Genomic DNA, 25,769 nt, shown 5'->3' on the forward strand with positions numbered 1-25,769 from the left:
GTTGAAGTCTCCCACTATTACTGTGTAGTTATCTAAGTTTTTTCATAGGTCTCTAAGAACACGCTTTATAAATCTGAGTGCTCCTGTGGTTGGGTGCATATATATTTATAACAACAAGATAGTTACATTTTCTTGTTGTATTGAACCCTGTAGCATTATGCAATGCCCTTTTTGGTCTTTTTTGATTGTTGTTGATTTAAAGCCTGTTTTTTTTCCAAAATTAGAATAGTAACCCCTGCTTTTACTGTTTTCTGTTTGCTTGGGAGATTTTTCTCCATCCCTTTACTTTGAGTCTATGGGTGTCACTGCATGTGAGATAGGTCTCTTGAAGACCACATACAGTTAGATCTTGCTTCTTTATCCAACTTGCCACTCTGTACCTTTTTATGTGGGCCTTTAGCCCATTTACATCCAAGGTTGATACTGATATGTATGGATTTGATCTTGTTATCATGATGTTAGCTGGTTATTATGCAGAATTCACTGTGTAGTTGCTTTATAGTGTCAGTGGTCTATGTACTTAAGTATGTTTTTGTGGTGGCTGGTAATGGTCTTTTATTTCCATATTTAGCACTCCCTTAAGGACCTCTTGTAGGGCAGGTCTGGTGGTAAATTCCTGTAGCATTTGCTTGTCTGAAGAGGATCTTATTTTTCCTTTGCTTATGAAACTTAGTTTGGCTGGACATAAAATTCTTGGTTGGAATTCTTTTTTTTTTTTTTAAAGAATGCTGAATATAGGCCTCCAATCTCTTCTGGCTTATAGGGTTTCTGCTGAAAGATCTGCTGTTAGCCTATTGGGGTTCTCTTCGTAGGTGAGCAGCCTCTTCTCTGCTGCCTGTAATATTTTTTCTTTCATGCTGACCTTGGGAAATCTGATGATTATATGTCTTAGGGATGGTCATCTTATATAGTATCTCTCAGGGGTTCTCTGCATTTTGTGATTTGAATGTTGGGCTCTCTAGCAAGGTTGGGGAAATTTTTGTGGACAATATCCTCTAGTATGTATTTCCAAGTTGCTTGCTTATTTGCCCTTTCAGGAATAACAATGAGTCATAAATTCAGTCTCTTTACATAATATCATTTTTTGGAGGTTTTGTTCATTATTCTCTACTCTTTCTTCTTTATTTTTGTCTGACTGAGTTGATTCAAAGAACCAGTCTTCAAGCTCTGAGATTATAGCATAGCCAGTCAAGGGAAGCCACAAGGAGTTAATGTGTAATTCTTTTTCGCAAATCAGGTAGGCTTCTTTACAGGATCATCATGTACAGTACCTGCAGGACAGTGAGAAGCCATCTGCAACTTTAAGAAAGGCATGCATGGTTACAGCAAGGCAGAGACCAGCAGAAAGGACTCCCTATAAGAGAGGACTAAAGGTATTAGCCACATAGAGAAAGAAAGAAAAGAGAATAAAATTATGAAACATAAAAAATTAATTTGGGAATCCCTGTTTTGGTAAGTCAAAAAGATAATAACAATGCCCACTAGAGGAAGGAAAAAATAAAGAACTGTTTCTAACTTGTATGAGAAATGGTTGAGGGAGAGAAAAGGGATGATTAGCTGAACAACCACCACCAGAATTTTTCTCAAGAAGGAATGGAAGTTCCCTATGTCATGGTGGAACTAGAAGTATAATTTGTGATTTTTATATGCCAAAGCGTTCACTTAACTATCTTGCCTTTCTAGTTAAGCCCCTTCAGAATTGGGCTGGCAGTGTGTGAGCTATGAAGACTCCTTCTGCTTCTGTAGATAAAAGCAGAGTTTCAAAACCCTTAGTTATATATAAAAACCTTCTTGAATTTTGCATATCCTCAAAATAGCTGCACTTTTATAAACTTAACATTTTTATTAAATTGACTCATTTGAATTAATTACTTTTCAGTAGAGACAGAGTCTCATTATGTTGCCCAGCCTGGTCTCAAACTCCTGGCCTCAAGTGATCTCCTGCCTTGGCCTCCTAAAATGTTGGGATTATAGGCATGAGCCAATGCTCCCAGCCAAAAACGAACTCATTAAAAAAAAAATCTAGCGTCATCCTATGAAGTAATATCCATGAAATAAGATTGATATGTTATTTTTCTAATTCCTGATAAATTAAATAGACATATTAAAAGTTATCCTACCCTAAAATTTAATCATGTGCCAATAAGGGTTCAGATACCAGTGTTGGAAAAACAACAGACTAAGGCATGGACTAAAAGCAGGCTGAATGGCTGCTCTCTGTCTTCCTTCATTGGTCTTGGCCTCCTGGATCTTATTTACCACTGCAGTGTTTTCTTGGAGTGTGTGTGCAAGGGAGTGCGTGTGCACGCACACACTTGTGTGTCTTCTTTGAGGGGTAGAAAATAGTGCGATGTAGTAAGATGAGGGAAAGGTTTTTGGCCAAGAGACCATGTCTCTACTAAGGCTTACAAAAAGAACAGAAACATCAACCAGTTAGTCCCTATGAACTTAACCACAGACTTCGCCATGGACATCCCAAGGTGGAGGCAGCCAGAGCTAGTCACTGGATACCAGCCACCTGAGAAAGATGGGAGCCCAGAGATACTTGGAGAGTAAGCAACTGCAGTGCAGAGAGGCAGCTGTGTGGGATGGAGTGTGCGCTCCTTACAGAGTCCCTCACTGGTCACTCTTTTGGCCCAATCCTATGCCACTGAGGGTTCCCTTAGCAAAGAGACTGGCATTAGAGCCTTGTCCTCAGTGTACAGTGAGTTGAAAGATGTTTGAATGTAACCAGTAAATATTGGCCAAAAATATTATAATGAAAGAGTTCTGAAACTTAAAGCTTGTTTCTCAGGATACTTGACATCAACCAGGCCTAGACCCACATGTTTATCACTGTTCTATTAGCAACACCTAGAGAAAGATTTGAATAAAAGGTTAGCTCAACATCAAATAGAAATTTTAAAAATTTTCATTATGGAGCTTTCCAAATATACTCAATAATAATAAGTATAAGGTAATAAATCTCCATCCACCAGCTTCAAAAATTATTAGTCATTTTTTCACCTGTTTCTCCTTACATTATTTTTGGAGGATTATAAAAGTCTTCAATCTACACCCCGATGACATATTTGTTTTATACATAACTGTCATGCCATTACCACATCTAACAAAATTAACAATAATTCATTTACAGTATCTAATACTCAGTCAATAATCTGATTTCCCTGATTATTTCAAGGGTTCTCTTCACAGGTTGTTTGTGTCAAACAGGACATAGAGTTCACACGTTGCATTTAATTATGATCCTTAAATCTCTTTTACTCTTTTATAGTCTGACCCCTGTTTTTTCATGTCATTGATTCCATATGGAAATCAGGTCATTTTGCTTATTGAATGTTTGACATTCTGGATTTGATGGATTGCTTCCTTCAGATGATTTCTAACTTGATCCTCTGTCCCCTGTATTTCCTGTTAGGTCTAGAGGCTTGATTAGACTCAGATTCCATTGCTTAGGCAATAAAACCTCTCAGTGGTTCCAGGTTCTTCAGTTCTTGTCATATCATGAAGTACATGGTATCTGCTTATCAGACTTGTAGTTTATAGTGTTTTTTCCCCTCAATCTTCATTGCTATGTCTCTTTGGGGGAATTTAAATTTATACTACCTATATTATCTTTCTCTAGCCATAGTTCAGAAAAGTCTGGATTTACACAGACAAAACAATCAGTCAAAATACTAGTGGTCTGGATTCTGAATTTCTTGGACAAGTTATATTTGAAAATGTTTACTCTTTCATACTCAAAGGGATTGACTTAATAGGGGGAAAAAGTTTATAAGTTATGAACACTTAAGAGGGATTACTGAATGTAAAATTACAAAAAGCACATCACTAATTACTATGTTTAGAAACTACACTTTTAAAAGTTAGGATGAAAATAGCTGGAATTTAATGAGTCATTTGCTAATTATTCAGCTTATGGATTTCGAATGCCTCTTCTAGTCTTTCTCCTTTACCTTAGGGAGTTTTTGGTGGTATTTTTACTGCCTTTTAACACCTCCAGAAATGACTGTATGCTGATAACTGACCATAAAATGTACATGTGGAGAGACACATGAGAGATTGTGACTCAGGATTCATGCTGTATTACCGACTGAGATGAACCATGAGCAGTTTGCACCACAGTTGAAGATTTTTCAGGGGCAAAGGCAGATTAGAAATTAGTTAGAATTCTGCCGACTATCTGGCATGCTATCTATAGGAAGAAACAGAAATGTAACTTATGAAAGTCAATTTACTCACTGAACAAAGAGACACACTCTTCAGGTGCTAGATGTGTTCTATGGGTCCGACCCAGGGGTTCTCAGCCATGATTGTACATTGGAATCACTTGGGCAGCTTTTAATCTCACTGATGCCCACAGTCAACCCCAAAATTGAATCTGGGTCTCTGAGGATGCACTCCAGGCTTTGGTATTTAAAAAAAATAACCTCTCAGGTGATTCTAATGTGCAGTCAGGGTTGAAAATACCCAATCTAGTCAATAAGACATAGCATTTACAAATCTTACTGTGTGAAGAGGACTGTGCAGAAAATGTCTTGCACATAAAGAAATTTATGCTTGGAGAGATGTTATTTGCTCAATGTCTTGCCTCAAAACAGTTTCACACCATCTATTTAGCTTTAGAACCAGAGGCTTTTGAGCTTACTGTGAACATTAACCAAAGTAAGACACTGAATTCATGTCATAACTCAGAACATGCATGATAATGAAACACAAGTTTAACAAATAATACTTATTAAGTATGATGCATGCTGATATATTATTTTGTTTAATTAAAATAATACTAGTGCTAGAAAGGAGGTTCTAAGATGGCTGAATAGGAACAGCTCCAGTCTACAGCTCCCAGCGTGAGCGACACAGAAAATGGGTGATTTCTGCATTTCCAACTGAGCTTTGAAGAGAGTAGTGGTTCTCGCAGCACAGAGTTTGAGATCTGAGAACGGACAGACTGCCTCCTCAGGCGGGTCCCTGACCCCCGAGTAGCCTAGCTGGGAGGCATCTCCCAGTACAGGCCGACTGACATCTCACACAGCCGGGTGTCCCTGTGAGACAAAGCTTCCAGAGGAATATTCAGGCAGCAACATTTGCTGTTCTGCAATATTCGCTGTTCGGCAGCCTCCGCTGGTGATACTTAGGCGAACAGGATCTGGAGTGGACCTCCAGCAAACTCCAACAGACCTGTAGCTCAGGGTCCTGACTGTTAGAAGGAAAACTAACAAACAGAAAGGACATTCACACCAAAACCCCATCTGTACATTACCATCATCAAAGACCAAAGGTAGATAAAACCACAAAGGTGGGGAGAAACCAGAGCAGAAAAGCTGAAAATTCTAAAAATCAGAGTGCCTCTTCTCCTCCAAAGGAACGCAACTCCTCACCAGCAACGGAACAAAGCTAAACAGAAAATGACTTTGACGAGTTGAGAGAAGGCTTCAGTCAATCAAACTTCTCAGAGCTAAAGGAGGATGTTCGAATCCATTGCAAAGAAACTAACAACCTTGAAAAAAGATTAGACGAATGACTAACTAGAATAACCAGCATAGAGAAGACCTTAAATGACCTAATGGAGATGAAAATCATGGCACGAGAACCATGTGACGCACACACAGGCTTCAGTAGCCGATTCGATCAACTGGAAGAAAGGGTATCAGTGACTGAAGATCAAATGAATGAAATGAAGTGATAAGTTTAGAGAAAAAAGAGTAAAAAGAAATGAACAAAGCCTCCAAGAAATATGGGACTATGTGAAAAGACCAAATCTACGTCTGACTGGTGTGCCTGAAAGTGACGTGGAAAAAGGAACCAAGTTGGAAAACACTCTTCAGGATATTACCTAGGAGAACTTCCCAAACCTAGCAAGGCAGGCCAACATTCAAATTCAGGAAATACGGAGACCACCACAAAGACATTCCTCAAGAAGAGCAACTCCAAGACACATAATTGTCAGATTCACCAAAGTTGAAATGAAGGAAAAAAATGTTAAGGGCAGCCAGAGAGAAAGGTCAGGTTATCCACAAAGGGAAGCCCATCAGACTAACAGCGGATCTCTCAGCAGAAACTCTCCAAGCCAGAAGAGAGTGGGAGTCAATATTCAACATTCTTAAAGAAAAGAATTTTCAACCCAGAATTTCATATCCAGTCAAACTAAGCTTCATAAGTGAAGGAGAAATAAAATCCTTTACAGACAAGCAAATGCTGAGAGATTTTGTCACCACCAGGCCTGCCTTACAAGAGTGCCTGAAGGAAGCACTAAACATGGAAAGGAACAACCGGTACCAGCCACTGCAAAAACATGCCAAACTGTAAAGACCATCAATGCTAGGAAGAAACTGCATCAACTAACGAGCAAAATAACCAGCTAACATCATAATGACAGGATCAAATTCACATATAACAATATTAACCTTAAATGTAAATGGGCTAAATGCTCCAATTAAAAGACACTGTTTGGCAAATTGGTTAAAGAGTCAAGACCCATGAGTGTGCTGTATTTAGGAGACCCATCTCACATGCAGAGACACACATAGGCTCAAAATAAAGGGATGGAGGAAGATCTACCAAGCAAATAGAAAACAAAACAAAAAAAGCAGCGGTTGCAATCCTAGTCTCTGATAAACAAGACTTTAAACCAACAAAGATCAAAAGAGACAAAGAAGGCCATTAGATAATGGTAAAGGAATCAATTCAACAAGAAGAGCTAACTATCCTAAATATATATGCACCCAATACAGGAGCACCCAGATTCATAAAGCAAGTCCTTAGAGACCTACAAAGAGACTTAGACTCCCATACAATAATAATGGGAGACTTGAACACCCCACTGTCAACATTAGACAGATCGAAACAGAAAGTTAACAAGGATATCCAGGAATTGAACTCAGCTCTGCACCAAGAGGACCTAATAGACATCTACAGAACTCTCCACCCCAAAACAACAGAATATACATTCTTCTCAGCACCACATCACACTTATTCCAAAATTGACTACATAGTTGGAAGTAAAGCACTCCTCAGCAGATGTACAAGAACAGAAATTATAACAAACTGTCTCTCAGACCACAGGGCAATCAAACTAGAACTCAGGATTAAGAAACTCACTCAAAACCACTCAACTACACAGAAACTGAACAACCTGCTTCTGAATGACTGCTGGGTACATAATGAAATGAAGGCAGAAATAAAGATGTTCTTTGAAACCAATGAGAACAAAGATACAACATACCAGAATCTCTGGGACACATTTAAAGCAGTGTGTAGAGGGAAATTTACAGCACTAAATGCCCCAAGAGAAAACAAGAAAGATCTAAAATTGACACTCTAACATCACAATTAAAAGAACTAGAGAAGCAAGAGCAAACACATTCAAAAGCTAGCAGAAGGCAAGAAATAACTAAGACGAGAGCAGAACTGAAGGAGATAGAGACACAAATCCCTTCAAAAAATCAATGTATCCAGGAGTTGATTTTTTGAAAAGATCAACAAAATTGATAGACCGCTAGCAAGACTAATAAAGAAAAGAGAAAAGAATCAAATAGATGCAATAAAAAATGATAAAGGGGATACCACCATTGATCCCACACAAATACAAACTATCATCAGAGAATACTATAAACACCTCTATACAAATAAACTAGAAAATCTAGAATAAATGGATAAATTTCTGGACACATACACCCTCCCAAGACTAAACCAGGAGGAATTTGAATTCCTGAATAGACCAATAACAGGCTCTGAAATTGAGACAATAATTAATAGCCTACCAACAAAAAAAAGTTCAGGACCAGACAGATTCACAGCCCATTTCTACCAGAGGTACAAGGAGGAGCTGGTACCATTCCTTCTGAAACTATTCCAATCAATAGAAAAAGAGGAAATCTTCCCTAACTAGTTATTTGAGGCCAGCATCATCCTGATACCATACCCTGGCAGAGACACAACAAAAAAAAGAGAATTTTAGATCAATATCCCTGATGAATATCTATGCAAAAATCCTCAATAAAATACTGGCAAACTGAATCCAGCAGCACATCAAAAAGCTTACCCACCATGATCAAGTGAGCTTCATCCCTGGGATGCAAGGCTGGTTCAACACATGCAAATCAATAAATGTAATCCATTATTTAAACAGAACCAAAGACAAAAATCACATGATTATCTCAATAGATGCAGAAAAGACCTTCGACAAAATTCAACAGCCCTTCATGCTAAAAACTCTCAATAAATTAGGTATTGATGGGACGTATCTCAAAATAATAAGAGCTATTTATGACAAACCCACAGCCAATATCATACTGAATGGGCAAAAACTGGAAGCATTCCCTTTGAAAACTGGCACAAGACAGGGATGCCCTCTCGCACCACTCCTATTCAACATACTGTTGGAAGTTCTGGCTAGGGCAATCAGGCAAGAGAAAGAAATCAAAGGTATTCAGTTAGGAAAAAAAGAAGTCAAATTGTCCCTGTTTGCAGATGACATGATTGTATATTTAGAAAACCCCATCATCTCAGCCCAAAATCTCCTTAAGCTGATAAGCAACTTCAGCAAAGTCTCAGGATACAAAATTAATGTGCAAAAATCACAAGCATTCCTATACACCAATAACAGACAAACAGAGAGCCAAATCATGATTGAACTCCCATTCACAATTGCTTCAAAGAGAATAAAATACCTAGGACTCCAACTTACAATGGACATGAAGGACCTCTTCAAGGGGAACTACAAACCACTGCTCAAAGAAATAAAAGAGGACACCAACAAATGGAAGAACATTCCTTGCTCATGGATAGGAAGAATCAATATTGTGAAAATGGCCATACTGCCCAAGGTAATTTATAGATTCAATGCTATCTCCATTAAGCTACCAATGACTTTCTTCACAGAATTGGAAAAAAACTACTTTAAAGTTCATATGGAACCAAAAAAGAGCCCGCATTGCCAAGACAATCCTAAGCCAAAAGAATAAAGCTGGAGGCATCACGCTACTGACTCCAAACTATACTACAAGGCTACAGTAACTGACACAACATGGTACTGGTACCATAACAGAGATATAGACCAATGGAACAGAACAGAGTCCTCAGAAATAATACCACACATCTACAGCCATCTGATCTTTGACAAACCTCAGAAAAACAAGAAATGGGGAAAGGATTCCCTATTTAATAAATGGTGCTGGGAAAACTGGCTAGCCATATGTAGAAAGCTAAAAATGGATCCCTTCCTAACACCTTATACAAAAATTAATTCAAGATGGATTAAAGACTTAAATGTTAGACCTAAAATCATAAAAACTCTAGAAGTATACCTAGGCAATACCATTCAGGACATAGGCATGGGCAAGGACTTCATGTCTAAAACACCAAAAGCAATGACAACAAAAGCCAAAATTGATAAACGGGATCTAATTAAACTAAAGAGCTTCTGCACAGCAAAAGAAACTTCCATCAGAGTGAACAGGAAACCTACAGAATGGGAGAAAATGTTTGCAATCTACCCATCTGACAAAGGGCTAATATTCCGAATCTACAAAGAACTTAAACAAATTTACAAGAAAAAACCAAGTAACCCCATCAAAAAGTGGCCAAACTATATGAACAGACACTTTTCAAAAGAAGACATTTATGCAGCCGACACATGAAAAAATACTCATCATCACTCGCCATCAGAGAAATGCAAATCAAAACCACAATGAGATACCATCTCACACCAGTTAGAATGGCAATCATTAAAAAGTCAAGAAACAAGAGGTGCTGGAGATGATGTGGAGAAATAGGAACACTTTTACATTGTTGGTGGGACTGTAAACTAGGTCAACCATTGTGGAAGACAGTGTGGCAATTCCTCAAGGATCTAGAACTAGAAATACCATTTGACCCAGCCAGCTCACTACTGGGTACATACCCAAAGGATTATAAATCATGCTGCTATAAAGACACATGCACACATATGTTTATTGCGGCACTATTCACAATAGCGAAGACTTAGAACCAACCCAAATGTCCATCAATGATATACTGGATTAAGAAAATTTGGCACATATACACTATGGAATACTATGCAGCCATAAAAAAGGATGAATTCATGTCCTTTGTAGGGACATGGATGAAGCTAGAAACCATCATCCTCTGCAAACTATCACAAGGATAGAAAACCAAACACTGTATGTTCTCACTCATAGGTGGGAACGGAACAATGAGAACACGTGGACACAGGATGGGGCCCATCACACACACCGGGGCCTGTCATGGGGTGGAGGTAGGGGGAGGGATAGCATTAGGGGATATACCTAATGTAAATGACAAGTTAATGGGTGTCGCACACCAACATGGCACATGTGTACATATGTAACAAACCTCCACGTTGTGCACATGTACCCTAGAACTTAAAGTATAATATTAATTAAACAAAAATAATAATAATAATACTCAAAACCCAGTAACATTACTTCATAACTTGGAGTTTGAAACACTCTTCTAAACCATGACAGTACAGGTTTCATTTCTGTTCCTGCAAGTGGCAAGATCTTTTTCCCATCAATGCCTTCTCATTTTGTTTGCTTTCTTGCTTGGAAAAACCTTTCCTTTTTTCTCTGCATTTAAAAAAGACCATCTAATTGCTTCCTCGCTAGAAAGTGTTTCCAAGACTATTCCAGTCCATGGTGTCTCCTTTTCTGATGTCTATTTTTAACACATAAGAGATCATCACACATTTTTTACACTAAATTATATGATATATTGTGATGTTCTATAATTGTCTTATATCTTAGATAGTTATGTCTCTTTGACAGTGACTACATTCTATGTTTTTGCTTCTATATCCTTTGAAATGTCTAACAAAAGCACACGTGTGTTAGACACATCACAGATACTAAAAAACAGCTATGTACCCTACACAAGTCAACCTCTGAGCTTTCATTTCTTCAGCTCTGAAATGTTCTATTATTCTAAAGTCTCTTCCAGTTTATTAGTCTATATTTCTATGATATATGAGGACTTCTATAAAATGCACAAATGAAGAAAAAATACAAAACTGTTTTTTTTTATTAGCAACTACTGTAAAAGAAAAGTTCTTGTATGAGACAAAAAAGTCTGAAACTTTTTGTCACTTTTTGGTAGGCAAAATATAAACACCTTTTCAGAGATAAAGACAACATCTTTATCTCCGAAAAAATAAAGTTACTGAAGTTTAAAAACGTAGCTGGGTTCTTTGGCACTTGGATACTGAAATGTGATTATTTGTAGGCCACTTTTTCCCCCCTAAGTTGAATGAATATATATACATATATGTGTGTGTGTATATATATACAGTGTGTGTATATATATACAGTGTGTGTATACATATGGTGTGTGTGTGTATATGTATCAGGGAATTTCTATGAGCTCTTATCAAACTGAGTTGATTGCAGAACTAAAAAAGGCCTAACAATGAATGTGGGCTTGAGGTACATGGAGGCAGGGTTATTATTTAGGGACAAAAATAATTGAATACAATTATGGTTTATATATCGTTTGTTTGTTTACAGGTGGTTTGTGAAATGTCACAAAAATCACTTAGGATCTTTTCAGTGGCTCTGGAGGCCAAAGGATGTGGCTGGTTGGCTCGATCACTAGCACCTCCATGACCATCTGCATTCTCATTCTTCTGATCCTGAGACTATGGTAAAGGAGCCAGAGAGGTTGTCAGTCCCCTTTGTGACAGTGGTGGTGATGTGTGTATACTGGGGAATGGGGATTGTAGTGGGCATTTATAGTCTTTATCTACTCAACATTCTCTTTCCTTCTTTATTAACAACACTTTAATTTTCCTTTGGGAAACCTTTTTCTTTCTACTCGGTCCCTGTGGTTTGGGTATATATGAGGGGTACATACAGCTATTTCCCTTGACCTTTTTGTAGCTACAGGCAAATGACCCCAGCCTGGCAGTGTGCATTCCATCCCATAGTTACAATGGTTAGTTCAGAGATGAGCGCAGGATCCACATGGGTCTGGTGAAACATTCTTCAACTTGCTCTCTTTCTGATGCAACTAATTGCTAAGGAGGTTGGATGTTAAGACCGGGGATGTAGGTTTTCCCTCTGTTTAGAGAAAGTAAAACCAGTGCAATGAAAGCACAATGAAGACAGTGAGAGAAATTGAGTCCTGACGCTTTTTGAGCATCTGGAGGAGAAAAAATGATTTCTAAGAACATGTTTTTGTGTGTGTTTGTGTGTGTGTGTTTGCCAGTTCTACTTGTGAGATTTATAAACATATGAGCCAATAAATTCCAATACCCTTTGCTGTAGGTTTTGCTAACTCAGTTTGGGTTGTGTGCCGGGCACATCCAACTATCCTGACTTCACTTTTTCTCACTGATAATCTCTTTTTCCATCTTAAAAGTTTGGTGCAGGCAAGATCATGTCTCCTGCTTTTCTAGAGCCCAGGGCTTATTTCCTCTCCATCTGGTTACAGAAGTTTCTCCAACCTTTTGCATAGTCTCTTCTTGCCTTCTTCTTCTTCAAGTTCAACACAAGTGCTTGTTTCACAGCTGTAGGTGGCAGGAGACAAAGAACTGAGATGTTCTAGTCCAGTCTCAGGGTAGTGATGGCCCATGCAAGTGCCTTTGTGTGAATGAAGAAATGCCACTCTCTGAGCTTTGTGCTAGGACTGGTGCTCTGGAACCCAAGCTAGATCTTAACTCCAAATTGCCTGCCCACCTCCTGAGCCAGGGGACATAGTGCAGAGTACAAACGGCACAACACTATGCTGAAGACCCATAGGTCCAAGAAGCAAGGGTTGGAACCATGAGGTAGAAAAACAAGTCCGTGGATAGTAGCAACCCTCTGCTGCTCATGCCCACTGCTGCTGTGGTCTCTTCCTAGGGTGATGATAGCTGCTGATGCTGGGAGCCTCCTGGGCATCACCACCGGAGGCTGTGGCCTCAGTAATGATCACATATGTTGGTAATAGCTGAAAATATCACTTGTCACTGAAAGCAGCATTTCCCACTGTCTCAAGGCGATACTTTTTCTAGGGGGTCTTCCTGAGTTGTTTGGCATCTTTACAGCCCATCTGTTGATGAAAGTGAATCGTTTTAGAAATCCAGTGGGAGGCCAGCTGGCAATTGGCCATTGGAAGAGAACAGAGCACCAGAGAAAGAAGGATACCTGGCAAGTCTCCCCTGCCACACATCACGGACACCTTCAGGGGTCCGTCTAGGGGCCCCAGCTGGCTTTCAGTTATTTCAGTCTTCTGGGCGCCTAGGTGAGACCCTCATGATTGTGTTGGAAATGAGGAAGAATAACCAAGGCAGAAACGCAAGCAGCCTCGGGGAACGCAATTCCACTGGGCAGTCGCCACTGGAGGTGCACTTTGGGGGCCGTGGGAGCGGGAAACCAGGACCCTAAAAGGACTGCCAGCGATTAGGGGCGGAGCGACCCTCTAGGAGAGGGGCGTGGGGTTGAGGGCGCTGGCCAACGGCGAGGCTTGCCTCAGTGCCAGGTGGGCGCACTTGCGGTACCCTCCATGCCTTTGCCCAGGTAGAGGAGCGACGCGAGCTGAGTATAGAGGGAGTCAAGGCGGGGAGCGGCGGAAAGGGGCCGGCGATCCGCCCTAGGGCAGCTGGGGCGTGGCCTCCCGGGATCTCTCAGTCTCTACTTGCCTACTCCCTCTTTACTTGCCTCCTCCCTCTTTACTTGCCTCCTCCCTCTTTCTCCTCTCCTCCCACTCACCTCACGGTCTAAAACCGGGGCCTGCGCCTTTAAGAGGGAGCGTTGGTTACCCTGGGGGCGGGAACCCCTCGGTAGCTCGCGAGGCGGCGGCGGCGCTCGTCCGCGATGCTCCTCACTTTCAGCTCCAGCTCCCGCCACCGCCGCCTCTATAGCCGCCACCACCTCTTCCTCGTCGTCCTCCTTCCTCCTCCGCCTGGCAGCGTTGTTCTCTGCAGCGGAGGAGAGAAGTGCTATGTCAGGAAAGTTCCGGGAGGGACTACATGGGGCCATGCTCCCTGGGCTCTTCCGCGGGCGCCCGCGCGCTGCTTTTCGCTTGAGGTGAGGCTGGGGGTCTCTGGCCCGCGGGACAGGTAGCCGCCCAGGGCGGGGAGCGCTTGCATCCGCCGCGCTGGGCAGGGCGAGCGGTTTGGCAGTGTGCGTGGGGGGAAATGAGGCTGGGGAGACCGAAGTTGTGCCGGAGAAGCTTGGGTTTTCGGGAGGATTTTTGCAGCTGGACTGGAGTTATTTCGGTCGGCGCCACACGGTGGGGGCCCGCAGGGACTCGGTTTCTCCCGGGCCGCCTGCCCCCCTCCCCTGCCCGTCTGAGCGGTTAGGCCTTCTAGGAAAACGGTCGCCTGCAGAGGTGCACCCCGCGCCGGCTCCTTCCCTGCTGGGCTGTTCTGGTCGAGAATTCAGTGCTGGGAGTAAGAGGAAGGAGATGGGCTCCACTTGAACTTTTACACGGTGGTCTCGCTGCTTGAGTGCTGAAATTTACCTTGTTGGCGGGAGCGAAAGGTGCCTTCGCGCTCCAACGGTTAAACGAGAGGTTCCCTCTTCCATGTGGTTCATTCTGCAGCGCTGTGTGTGTTGGCTGGTTTTCAGCGTCACCCTGATTTCAGTCTTCTCTCCTCTGCCTCTTTTCGGAAACATTCTTCTTTTTAATAATAAAATATTCGTGGAGGCTCAGAGTGCTTAAAAAAAAAAACCCAACAACATATCTTTATGAAAATTTCCCCCAGGGCTAGCCCAAATTTTCATTTATTGTTTAGTCTTTGATGGAATGTTTAGACTCAGTCTCGACACTTAGGGAATACAGGCATCCCTGTAGTAGCATGCAGGTTTTTAGTGAGGTAGGATGAAGTTTAAACCATATGTTTTTAAAATAGGATTTCTCTTTCTTTGTTGGTGAGCTTGTTTTTCATTATGTGTTGGATTAAGAAGCCTTCAACCAGTTCTAGGAGTAGTGTTTCTAAGAATCATGGATAGAACCTCATGTTTCTTGCATAAGCTGATACTGCTTCAGACATTCTAATCTATGGACGAGGTATGTAATACGTGTTTCATTTGATGAAACCTAACATAAAAGTACATTTATCGCAGACGTGGTTAAGTTTTTTTTTTTTTTCCCCACATGTCCTGTGGGTAAAGGAAGCCCCATTTTCTCACACCCCCAGGTCTCTGCCACACCACTATTCCTGTTTGCCTTATTCACCACATTGCCAACTACAAATCAAAGGTGCTGATGAAAAGTCCCTATGTTTTGTAAAGTGTTGCATAGCCAAAATGTTAGTGACATAATTGATTTTACATCAATTATGAACATGCAGATCATTTTGAACAATAACAGAATGTGGGAGCTTAAATAAAAGAGTGCCTTGAAGTATTTCTGGTATATGCATTACATACAATTTTGTGTGTGAAAAGTATACTACCAAGGCAGACAGGGGATAGTGTAGGAAACATTGTTTGCAGTGGGAAGTTTTCGAAGAAAATCGTCCCAGAATAACCATTAATACTGTCAAATTTTGTTTGGGATACAGACTTCTCATCTCTAAGTACAATTTTGTCACTTTACTGTAAAATATACCAGTACCAAAACTGAAAAAAAAGAAAACAACTCACCATCTCAAGCATTTTCTGAAATTTTTCAGCAAACCGAGCATTCTTGGAGAAAATTTGCTTAGGAAAAATAAATATAACTAAAACCCGAATGTAGTTACTATTTTACCTTAAGTTTGCTGGACTACAAGCAAGAAAGTAAGAATTTAGTGTTCTTAGGTGGATGTGACTTAGTTTCTAGAGTTATTTGAGCACCTTGAGATTTTGTATATGGTGTATTTAATTTGGGATGATTGTTTTGTGAATGAGTCTTTTGGAAATGATACACACACGTGGATTTATATATGTATATATCCATATCACACATATACCTATATTTATGTATCCATATTATATATAGTATAATTATATATACCATATCTATATATACTATTGAATATATAAAAAACACGAGAACCATTTTAGGAACCTAATAATACGTGTGCACCAAGAACAGCAGGTCTAAAAGATCAGCTAAAAATGGTTATTGCTAGGGCTTGTCATCTTTTCAGCATTTTAGTCAATATCAGTTAAGTTAAAAAGCACTGGTTTTCAATATGTTCTTGAACTCTTAACAAGGCTTGGATCAGGGAGCCATATCCTAACCACATTTATCTATTCAAATGGATTGAATTGCCCCACTAATGGATAATTGAACCAGGTATTTCTTAAGCTTCAGTAGGCAAATTTTAGGTAAAATTTAGTTTGTCAATATAGTGTTTTCTTTTTTTTAACACTTCAAAAATAACCTTTACGACATTCTTCATAGGTCTGGGATTTAGAGAGTATGTCTCAAAGGCATGAGAGGCAAACCTTGGGGAAGTTCTGGTACTCCAAATTTGTGAAATGATGTCTTAAGTGCTTGATTTGAGAGGTGGACCCATTAATGCTTGGAAAAACAATGTGTATAAATACAGTGCTCCAGTTACTGCAAGCAAAACTATTTCATTCACCTTTGGTATATTTGTTACCACATTTCACAGCTGAAGCTGCTACATTTCAGCATATGTATGAAAATTAGAAATGAAATGAAATAATCTATTAGGCTGTTTTTTTTTCTTTAATTTGCTAGCTGTTTACCAGAAATGTGTTTATATTTGCTGCAAATGACCTTTACTTTGTTGCAGGTGGCAGTTTTTCCTTTTTTTGCAACTATGACATATGTATATTTAGGATGAATTCTTAGTGTTTACTTGAAAACATTAATGAGTTTCACAGAGTTTATGTTGTATTTCCTCACCTTTCGAAACATAACATATGACATGTTTGACTATGAGCCTGAGATCATGGACCTTCAGAGCTGATGTGATCCTGGTCAGTTATAGTTTCAGTTTCCTGGGAATTTTCTGTTTAAGGTTAGATGTGCCCTTAATTTGAACTAGATGATCCACGAAATAGGTACTTTTGCAACCACAAAACAAGAGAATATTCCAAATGATTTGAAGTGTGGGCAGCCCAACATGCTTTAGTATTTGGTTGGCTTGAGGCAGTATGCCATACTTGTAAAAATGGTTTCCGAAGCTGACAGCAAGCTGTTTCAGGCTTTGAATTTGACACATAGGATAAAATGCATTCTAACCTCTGCACCAGTAAATATGGACAAGATTTATATTCATTGCTGTTTGTATGACAGAAGATTCAGAAAACTCAAGCATGAAACTCTAGCTTAATATACAGGAAAGTTCATTTATATTTGTTATAAACATAATGAAGAGTTAGAAAAGTTGGATTTTGACACAGCCCTCAGGTCTTGGGGAATAGATGGTATATTTGCAGGTATGGGGGTAATCTTGTGGTTGCCTATTGAAATTAATAATAGGATTATTATTATCAGCATTTCCTTTGAGTGATATGCTAAAGAATTACATCTTCCCAGATCCAATTTAGATTAAAAACACCCCCAGCCAGATACTGTACCAATCACCTGGCATATATATTAATTGATTCTTAGATCTTTTTCAAATTCTTAGATCATTTTCAATTTAAACCTTTATGTGTTGTTATAGTTATAAGCTTTACATACCTTTTAGGGTTTTTGAGCAGACCTTCTTGGTTAACTTCTTTCTCTCAATTGACTTAGCTCAGTCTGTGTTATTAAAGTGTTTGAAAAATATTTAAGGCAAATTCTTTTCTGTGGAAACTTCTAAGGATCTGCCTTGGGGAGGCTGGTGAAGAAGGGACATGATTCTGTATTCTAGCTGTTACCTTTCTCCTAAAGTGAGGCATCTTTACATCTTCCTACTTTATACAATAACAATATAAAACAAAACGAAAACAAATGCGTAGGTAACTTTAGAGAGAGAACATTTGTAGACATTTAAAGAAGCCTGAAGTTTAGATCAGAGTAAGTTTCAACTGAAAATTATATAAGAATCAATTAAATCTATCCCATGTGTTTGGTATGGTATTTGGCTGAGGCTGTCTGGTGCAGGATTTTTTGCTCTAAGTTGATCCTGGGAGGATGTGGATACAAAGGGAGTTGGGTGTAGGCATAACATCCATTGTCTTCCAGAGGGAAAAATGTTCAGATAAGTGTGCTTTTGTAATAAGATCCATTCTTTTCATCATTTTAACTTACTCCATTTCCCTTGTATTTGAAGCACACAGTCTTCCTACTCCATTTTGATTAACCCTGCATAAACCATGATACCTTGTAAAGTTTCACACTGTCTAGCACTAGCAGAAAGTCTCTTCTCTCAACTTGTTCCCACTCAGCACTTCTTCAGATGTTTTTCCTTCTTTTGCATTATTCATTTCTTGAATGATAGGAGATTTGAGTATAAGTTGAGTATCAGGTTTCTCCATTTTCTATAAGTTACATAAATTTGCACCCACTTACAGGTTTGGTAATGTTGGGAACTTCTTGTTTTGTTTCTATAGTTCATGTATAGTTACTATTTCAAGGTTTCAAATCTGTTTTTTTTTTTTTTTTTTAACTTTTATTTAAGTTCAGGGGTATAAGTGCAGGTTTGTTACATAGGTAAACTTATGCTGTGGAGCTTTGTTGTACAGATTATTTCATCACCCAGGTATTAAGCCTTGTACCCATTAATTATTTTTCCTGATCCTCTCCCTCCTCCTACCCTCCACCCTCATGATATAATAGATTTTTTCTTCCTTTATAAGTTATTCTTGTTCATTATAGGAAATTTAGAGGCCAGGCATGGCCACTCATGCCTGTAATCCCAGAACTTTGGGAGGCCGAAGTGGGAGGATTCTTTGATCCCAGGAGTTGGAGACTGGCCTGGGAAATGTGAGGAGACCCTGTCTCTCCAAAAGGTAAAAAAAAAAAAAAAAAAAAAAAAAAAAAGTTAGCCAGGTATGAGTGGCACACGGCTGTGGTCCCAACTACTTGCGAAGCTAAAATGGGAGGATCACTTGAGCCCTGGAAGTTGAGGCTGCAGTGAGCCGTGATCATACCATTGCACTCTAGCCAGGACAACAGAGAAAGACCCTGTCTTCAAAAATAAAAAGAAAGAAAAGAAAATTTAGAAAATCCAGACAAGCAAAAAGAAAAGAAAAGAAGAATTACACCCAGTGATAACTATTATTAGCATTTTGGTATCTATTTTTATATACATATAGAAAAATACTATGATATTTTAATTTCTAAAAATGGCCCTTAGTGTATATCTATTGCTTTGTAATTTTCACATAAAGATGAACCACTTCCCTTGTCATGGAATGATCTGTAACATTTTAAATTCTGAATCATATTATTCTATGGATGTATCATAATTTATTGGGGATATGATTTTTTTTCTTCAGCTCTACAGTAATGACTATCTTACAGCTCAATTTTTTTATATTTATTTATTTATTTATTTTGTGATGGAGTCTCACTGTGTTGCCCAGGCTGCAATGCAGTGGCGCGATCTTGGCTCACAGCAACCTCCGCCTCCCGGGTTCAAGGGATTCTCATGCTTCAGCCTCCTGAGTAGCTGGGATTACTGGTGCCCACCACCATGTCTGGCTAATTGTTGTATTTTTTGTAGAGACGGGGTTTTCACCATGTTGGTTAGGCTGGTGTTGAACTCCTGACCTCTAGTGATCCGCCTGCCTCAGCCTCCCAAAGTGCTGGGATTACAGGTGTGAACCACTGTGCCTTGCTATAGCTCAATTTTTATATGCATCGATGGTTATTCCCTTTGGGTAAAGCCCTAGATGTAGAATTTTTGGGGAGGAATAAAAGAGCATTGATATTTTTCATTGCCTTCAAGGCACTTTATTATTCCCAATATAAAATCTGTAGAGCTAATCATTGTCTTCCCTGTTTATCTTCTACAGTTTTGTGTGTGTGTGTGTGTTTTTGGTAAGTGTAATATGAAAGAGTCAAATCAGATAGGGTTTGAACCCAGACCTGATTGCTTTTTCCAAATGAAGTAACCTAGTTGTTTATAGAGATTTAGCCTCAATCCCAAACCATTCATGAGTGCTCAGTTATAACTATAAATGTGACCTCCAGCTAAACAGGTACAGTAGTTGAGTGTGCCATGAGAATGCCGTCCCTTTTTCAATTTCAGTTTACTGTATTGCCAGCTGCCCTCTTGCCCACATATTGATACATAATTGTGGAATGATAGAGTGAATGAATGTCATTTTCTGTATAGTCATCTCTAAAATGTAAAAATATTCTGTTTTCTGCACTTTGCTGCCAACTCCTGGACTCTTAACATTTAAAATAAATTTGGAAGGTTTAAATTTACAAAATTTAGCCTTGAGCTGTGTGTGTATGTGTATGTGCATGTGTTTGTTTACATCTGTATTTTATCTATATATTTGTATCTTTCTTCCTTTCTGTCAATAATACGAAACTTCTTCTTAGCCAGAAATTCCCTTTTGAAATCAGTTGAGTATCACTCTGGCTACTACAGAAGCATGTGGTCACTTCTAGGAACAAAACTAGAGCTATAAAATGAGCAAAAGTCAGGAAAAGATAGAAACTTAAACACTGACGGCTAAATGTAGAGAGAAATTCTCCCTTTTATTTTTGAAACTAAAATTATCTTTAGCTATCAAACATGATCCGAGTGAATGCAGTTATATTTGCATTTTTCATTTTTAGAATTTGGTTCTGAATGTAGAAGGTAAACACACGTGTACTCCCAAACATGCTTTCTGGGACAATTACTGTTTTCCAGACATTGTTTTCTTCACTGTGGAATAGTTGCCTTTCCTCCTTTAAGTCAGGCTTAGGTTATCTGTTCCCTTAATACCTGGTGCTTACCTCTGTTTTAGCACTTGGATAAGTGCTAAATACATTTTTTTGTTGTTTGTTTAGATAAGTATCATTTTCCTTTTTACTATCTCAAATAACAGGAACTATATTTTCAGTGTGGAATCTAACAGACATGAATAGGTTAAACAGGTAAATTTTTTTTCGTGAGATCTTGTGGATGTTCACTGTTTATAGGAAAGTTCAGAATATCCTTTAGAGACTGATTTTGCCATGTTATTTTTAAAGAGTATTTATTGTGAAGCACATTGTACATTTAAAATTGCATAAAACATGCCTTTAAGTTTAAAAAATTGAATACTCATGGACTTACTACTAAAGTTAAGAAATATACCTAGCATTCCTCTGTCTACTCATTCCTCACATGGAGGCAACTCTTGCTTTATCAACCCTCTTTGTGTGGTTATTTTTGGCCTTTACATAAAGGGAATTTTACTACTGTAAATATTTATACTTTTATGCTTGCTTCATTTGCTCATTGTTATATTTTTTAAGATTCATCAGTGTTGTTTGTAGCTGTAATTTGTTTTTTGTTGTTTAATGTATTGTATATAATATATAATATATAGTAGAGATGATCAGCAAAGCCAAAAGTTGCTTCTTTGAAAATATTTATATATTTGTTTCTAACATGTTTGGTTTTACTCTTTTGTTTCCATGTTTTTATGTTTATTCCTGCCTTTATTCTAATTTTTTAGGTTGAGTGCTTAGCTCAGTTTTGAGTCTTGCTTTTTCAGAGTATAAATTTCTCTTGAATCATCACTTTAGCTGCTTATCAGAATTTTTTATGTTTTCATACAGTTCTAAGTATTTTCTTTGTTTTTAGGACAGGTTCTCGTTCTTTTAGCCAGGCTGGAGTGCAGTGGTATGATCATGGCTCACTGTAGCCTTGACCTCCTGGGCTTAAACGATCCTCTCACCTCAGTCTCCTGAATAACTGGGACTACAGGTGCATGCCACTATGCCTGGCTAATTTTTTTTTATTTTTATTTTTTGTGGAGATGAAGTCTTGCTATGTTGCCCAGGCTGGTCTTGAACTCATGGGCTCAAGCCATCTTCCCATTTTAGCTTCCCAAAGTGTGGGCATTCCAGGAATCAGCCACCGCATCTGCCCTAAGTATTTTCTATGATTTCTTTAATCCATGAGTTAATGAGCATCATGTTTCCTAATTTCTAAGCATATTTTGTTGTGGTTGTAGGTGATCTCTAAACTATTTGTGACATGGTCAGAGGATGTGGTCTGTATCTTACCAGTTCTTTGATTCTTGTTAAGGTTAGCTCCATGGACAATGGCAAGTCTTCTCTACAAATAAGTGTTCCATGTGTAGCTTTAAAACAATATGTATTCTCTAGTTTCTGGATGCAGTTTCATGTGTTCCATAAGATGAAAATTTTAAATGTGCTGTTTAAGTCTTTATCCTTCTTGATGTTTTAATCTACTTGATCATTTAATTACTGAGAGATTATAATTACGGATTTATTATTTTCATCTGGTTAATTCACCTTTTACTTTATATGTTTTTGAGGTTTATTATTAGATGCATACAAGTTTAGATTTTTAAATATTTTTGTGGGAAATTAACCCTTTTGTCATATGTCATACCTTCTGTATCTCTAATAGTATAATTTGAATTAAAGTCTCTTTTTCTTTGATAGTAATAAAATGATATAGAGTCCCCTATAGATTATGATGGGCTTGACACACCTTTCCCTACTTGTTGGCTTTAATGTTGCATCTATATCCTTATGATTTTAGATGTGTCTCTTGTAAATAGCATATAGCTGGATCTTTGCTTTTAACTGGAGAGTTTAGAATGAAGAGTGACTTGGATTTATTTATCATATTATTATGTATTTTCTATTCTGCTTTTTCATTGTTTTCTTTCCTGTCTTGCCTTCTTTTGGATAGACTGACCCCCTGCCCCACTTTTTTTTTTTTTTTTTTACTATTTTTATTTATTTGGGGGGTCAGGAGATTGGCTATAAGTTCTACATCTATTATTTTAGTGGTTACCCAGACAATTTTAATATGTACTCATCTTTATCTAGTCTAAAGTTAATATCCTTGCCTTCTATTACGGAATTGAATTGTATCCCCCAGAATTCATATGCTGAAGCCCTAATCCTCAATATGACTGTATTTGGAGATAGGGCTTATAAGGAGGTAATGAAGATTAAATGAGATTATAAGGGTGGAGCCATGATCCAGTAAGATCTCTGTGGAGATACAGAGATCTCTGTCTTCCCTCTGCATAGAGAGGGAAGGCTATGTAAGATCATACATGTCTACCAACCAGGAAGAGAGGCCTCACCAGAAATGCATCCAGATAGTACCTTGATCTTGGACTTCTAGCCCCCAGAACTGTGAGAAAATAAATTTCTATTGTTCAAGCCACCCAGTCTGTGACATTTCATTTCTTAGGAATTGTTTAACTCTTATAATACCTTCCTCCAACTTACATGTCATTGTTGTTGAGTATTTTAGTTCTAGCCTGTTTTTTCTCTCTCAAGTTAGATATTACTTTTATTGCTTTATACAGTGTCTGTTATATTTAGCCATTTATTCATTAATATCTTTCCACCCGGTTTGTTCTTGTCTATCAGACCTTCTATCTGGGATCATTTCTCTTTTGCCTGACATATCCTTTAATTTTCCTCTGTTGAGTGAGTGTGTGTATGTGTGAAAGAGAGAAGGAGAGGGAGAGAGAGAGAGATTTTTGTTTGTGACAGTCCTTTTAATTTGCTGAAAGGAAGTATCAAAAATATCATTTTATTGTCTTCTGAATTTTATTATCATTGAGAATTAAGCAGTCAAGCTCATTTTTTTCTTCGTAAGGGAACTTATCTTTCCAAACTCTGGTTCCTTCTAAGATCTTTTGAAGATGCTCTCTTTCTCCTTAAAGATATTCTCTCTCTCTATTCTGAATTTTTGATCTGATGTTTTTGGGCATGAATTTTAACATATTTGGCATTAGATAGGCTACATTGAGGACTAGCATTTTTCAGGAATTCTGGAAACCTATTTACAATCCTTTTGAATATTTTCTCATTAATTTTATGATCTCCTTCTGGAACTCCAATTCCATGTCTGGTAGACTTTCTATGTTTTTCTTCCTTAGTTCATCCCTTTTATCTCTTACCTTTCATTGTTTTTGCTTGATTGTATTTGGAAAAATTTCCTATGTTCTAACTTGCAGTTTATTCACTTTAACTATGTCTAATATGCCACTTTGTCGATTTAGTTTTTAATATCAGTTATAGTTTTCATATGTAGAACTTTATTTGCAAATCTGCTTGTCTTCTGGTCATAATTCTAAGCAGTTATTATTTTTATATTCCTTGTCTAATAATTTTTATAACTGAAGTCTTTTGTGAGTTTGTCTTTTGTTCCCCTTGCTCTTAATCACTCATCTTACTTTATTTTGAGGTTTTTGTGATTTTTTTTTTTTTTTTTAAGGCTGTGTTCACTTGCCTTGGAATTTTGCGGTAATTATTTCAGGCCTGTGTTGAAGGTGAGTTCCTCCAGAGGGGAAATATATTTCCTGTTGCCTACTAGCTTGGGTGGTGTACTGACTTCGGCACATTTTAAATTAGATTTCTGTTTGATGATGCCTTATTTCTTAAAATGTATCTTGTGGTTACAGATCTTTTGGGAGAGATTATTTTCTTTTTTCCATGGTGTACTTTGTTCATGTAATAAAATATAATTTTTATTTCTGTTTCCTTTGACATGGTAGAGTTTATTTTCTGTTCACTTTTTCCCTAGCAAATATTGGTCCCATGAAGTCCCTGGTTGCCATTGAGGTATTCTGACAAATATTCTAATTCTATAATCGCAACTCAAATGATTTTAATTTGACTATACTAAAGACACTGTTTTATTTCTGAGATCATAAACATGTATAAAATAGAATATCTTTGTTATTCAGATTAATAAGCAGACCTTAACTAATCTTACTGTAGAGCATTTGCTTTTGAAAAGAAAAAGCAGCCATTAATGTATTACAATATGATAGCAAAATACCTTTCTCTTTTTAATTTCAATTTTTAATTTGACATTTTTCTCTGTTAATAAATTAGAAATTTCTGTATATAATGTTGTTGTCAGCACTTTCTGTTCTTCAGTCCCAAACTTCATTTTTACAGTCATTTAGTATTTAGTTTTGTGTTTTGTTTTTTAGAAAGTTATTACCAGCTCCTTGTTTTAAATTTGGTTTCATCTTCCAGCTGGAAAGACATTGCCAGTCACATTTAGCTTTCTGTTCCTTCATATGTCTAGGCTTTGCCTTTAAAATGGTAGTAGCTAAAGTTAAAAAGCCATCCATGGTTCACAGATTCCTTACTTATATTCTCAAAAGCAAGTTAAAGATGGCAAACTGCAGGGTTCTTCTGGGTACTTGACTTTTAAAAAGGAACAGTTATTTTATGCTTATTTGAAATGGTCCATCTTGGTAAATATTTTAAAGTAATGTTTGTTTTTATTCTTTTTATTTTTTAGTTTTTATAACATCTTCAAATTTTTACTTTTAATCCTACGTGATATGGTGATGTGGATGCAACCTTGATTGTGATGGACAGTTAGTTACTAGAAAGGTTGAAGAACTTCAGCATTATATCTCTCAATACTCAGTTGCTGTACGTTAGCAATAAAAGCAGATATAGTAGCAAACGAAGCTGAATAAATTTAAAAAAAAGACTAAGGTAATTAGCTTGATTATCTTTGGAGAATGATTCCATTCATCAGGTGATGATGGAATAAAATTAAGCTTCCATGTCATAAAATTAAGCTTTTACTATTTTCTGTGCTGTTTTTACATTTTCAGTTTTAAAGTTTATCTTTTTGTCCTTTTACTTTTCCTCACCTTGAGTAAACAGGCACCAAAATGGAAATAATCTTTGAAGCATACATAATAGAATCTCACTTTGGTAAGATCTTTGCTCATATCTAGATTCTAGGTTGGAATAAA

General features: G+C 38.0%; 1 protein-coding gene across 2 annotated transcripts in view; it reads left to right on the forward strand.

Annotated features, from left to right (window-relative positions):
- Positions 1 to 13,725: 13,725 nt before the first annotated feature.
- Positions 13,726 to 25,769, forward strand: part of LOC105498569 (G protein-coupled receptor 63) — a 44,191-nt gene continuing 32,147 nt past the window's right edge. Inside the window, exon 1 of one of the 2 annotated variants that reach the window (XM_011770713.3) lies at positions 13,726 to 14,027. The gene's annotated coding sequence lies outside the window, so the exon portion shown is untranslated. Of the gene's footprint in view, positions 14,028 to 14,066; positions 14,484 to 25,769 lie in introns of those variants that run through there. The other variant, XM_011770714.3, reaches the window with a different exon arrangement.

The sequence above is a fragment of the Macaca nemestrina genome, chromosome 5 (genome assembly GCF_043159975.1).
Source record: "Macaca nemestrina isolate mMacNem1 chromosome 5, mMacNem.hap1, whole genome shotgun sequence".
Lineage (NCBI taxonomy): Eukaryota > Metazoa > Chordata > Mammalia > Primates > Cercopithecidae > Macaca > Macaca nemestrina.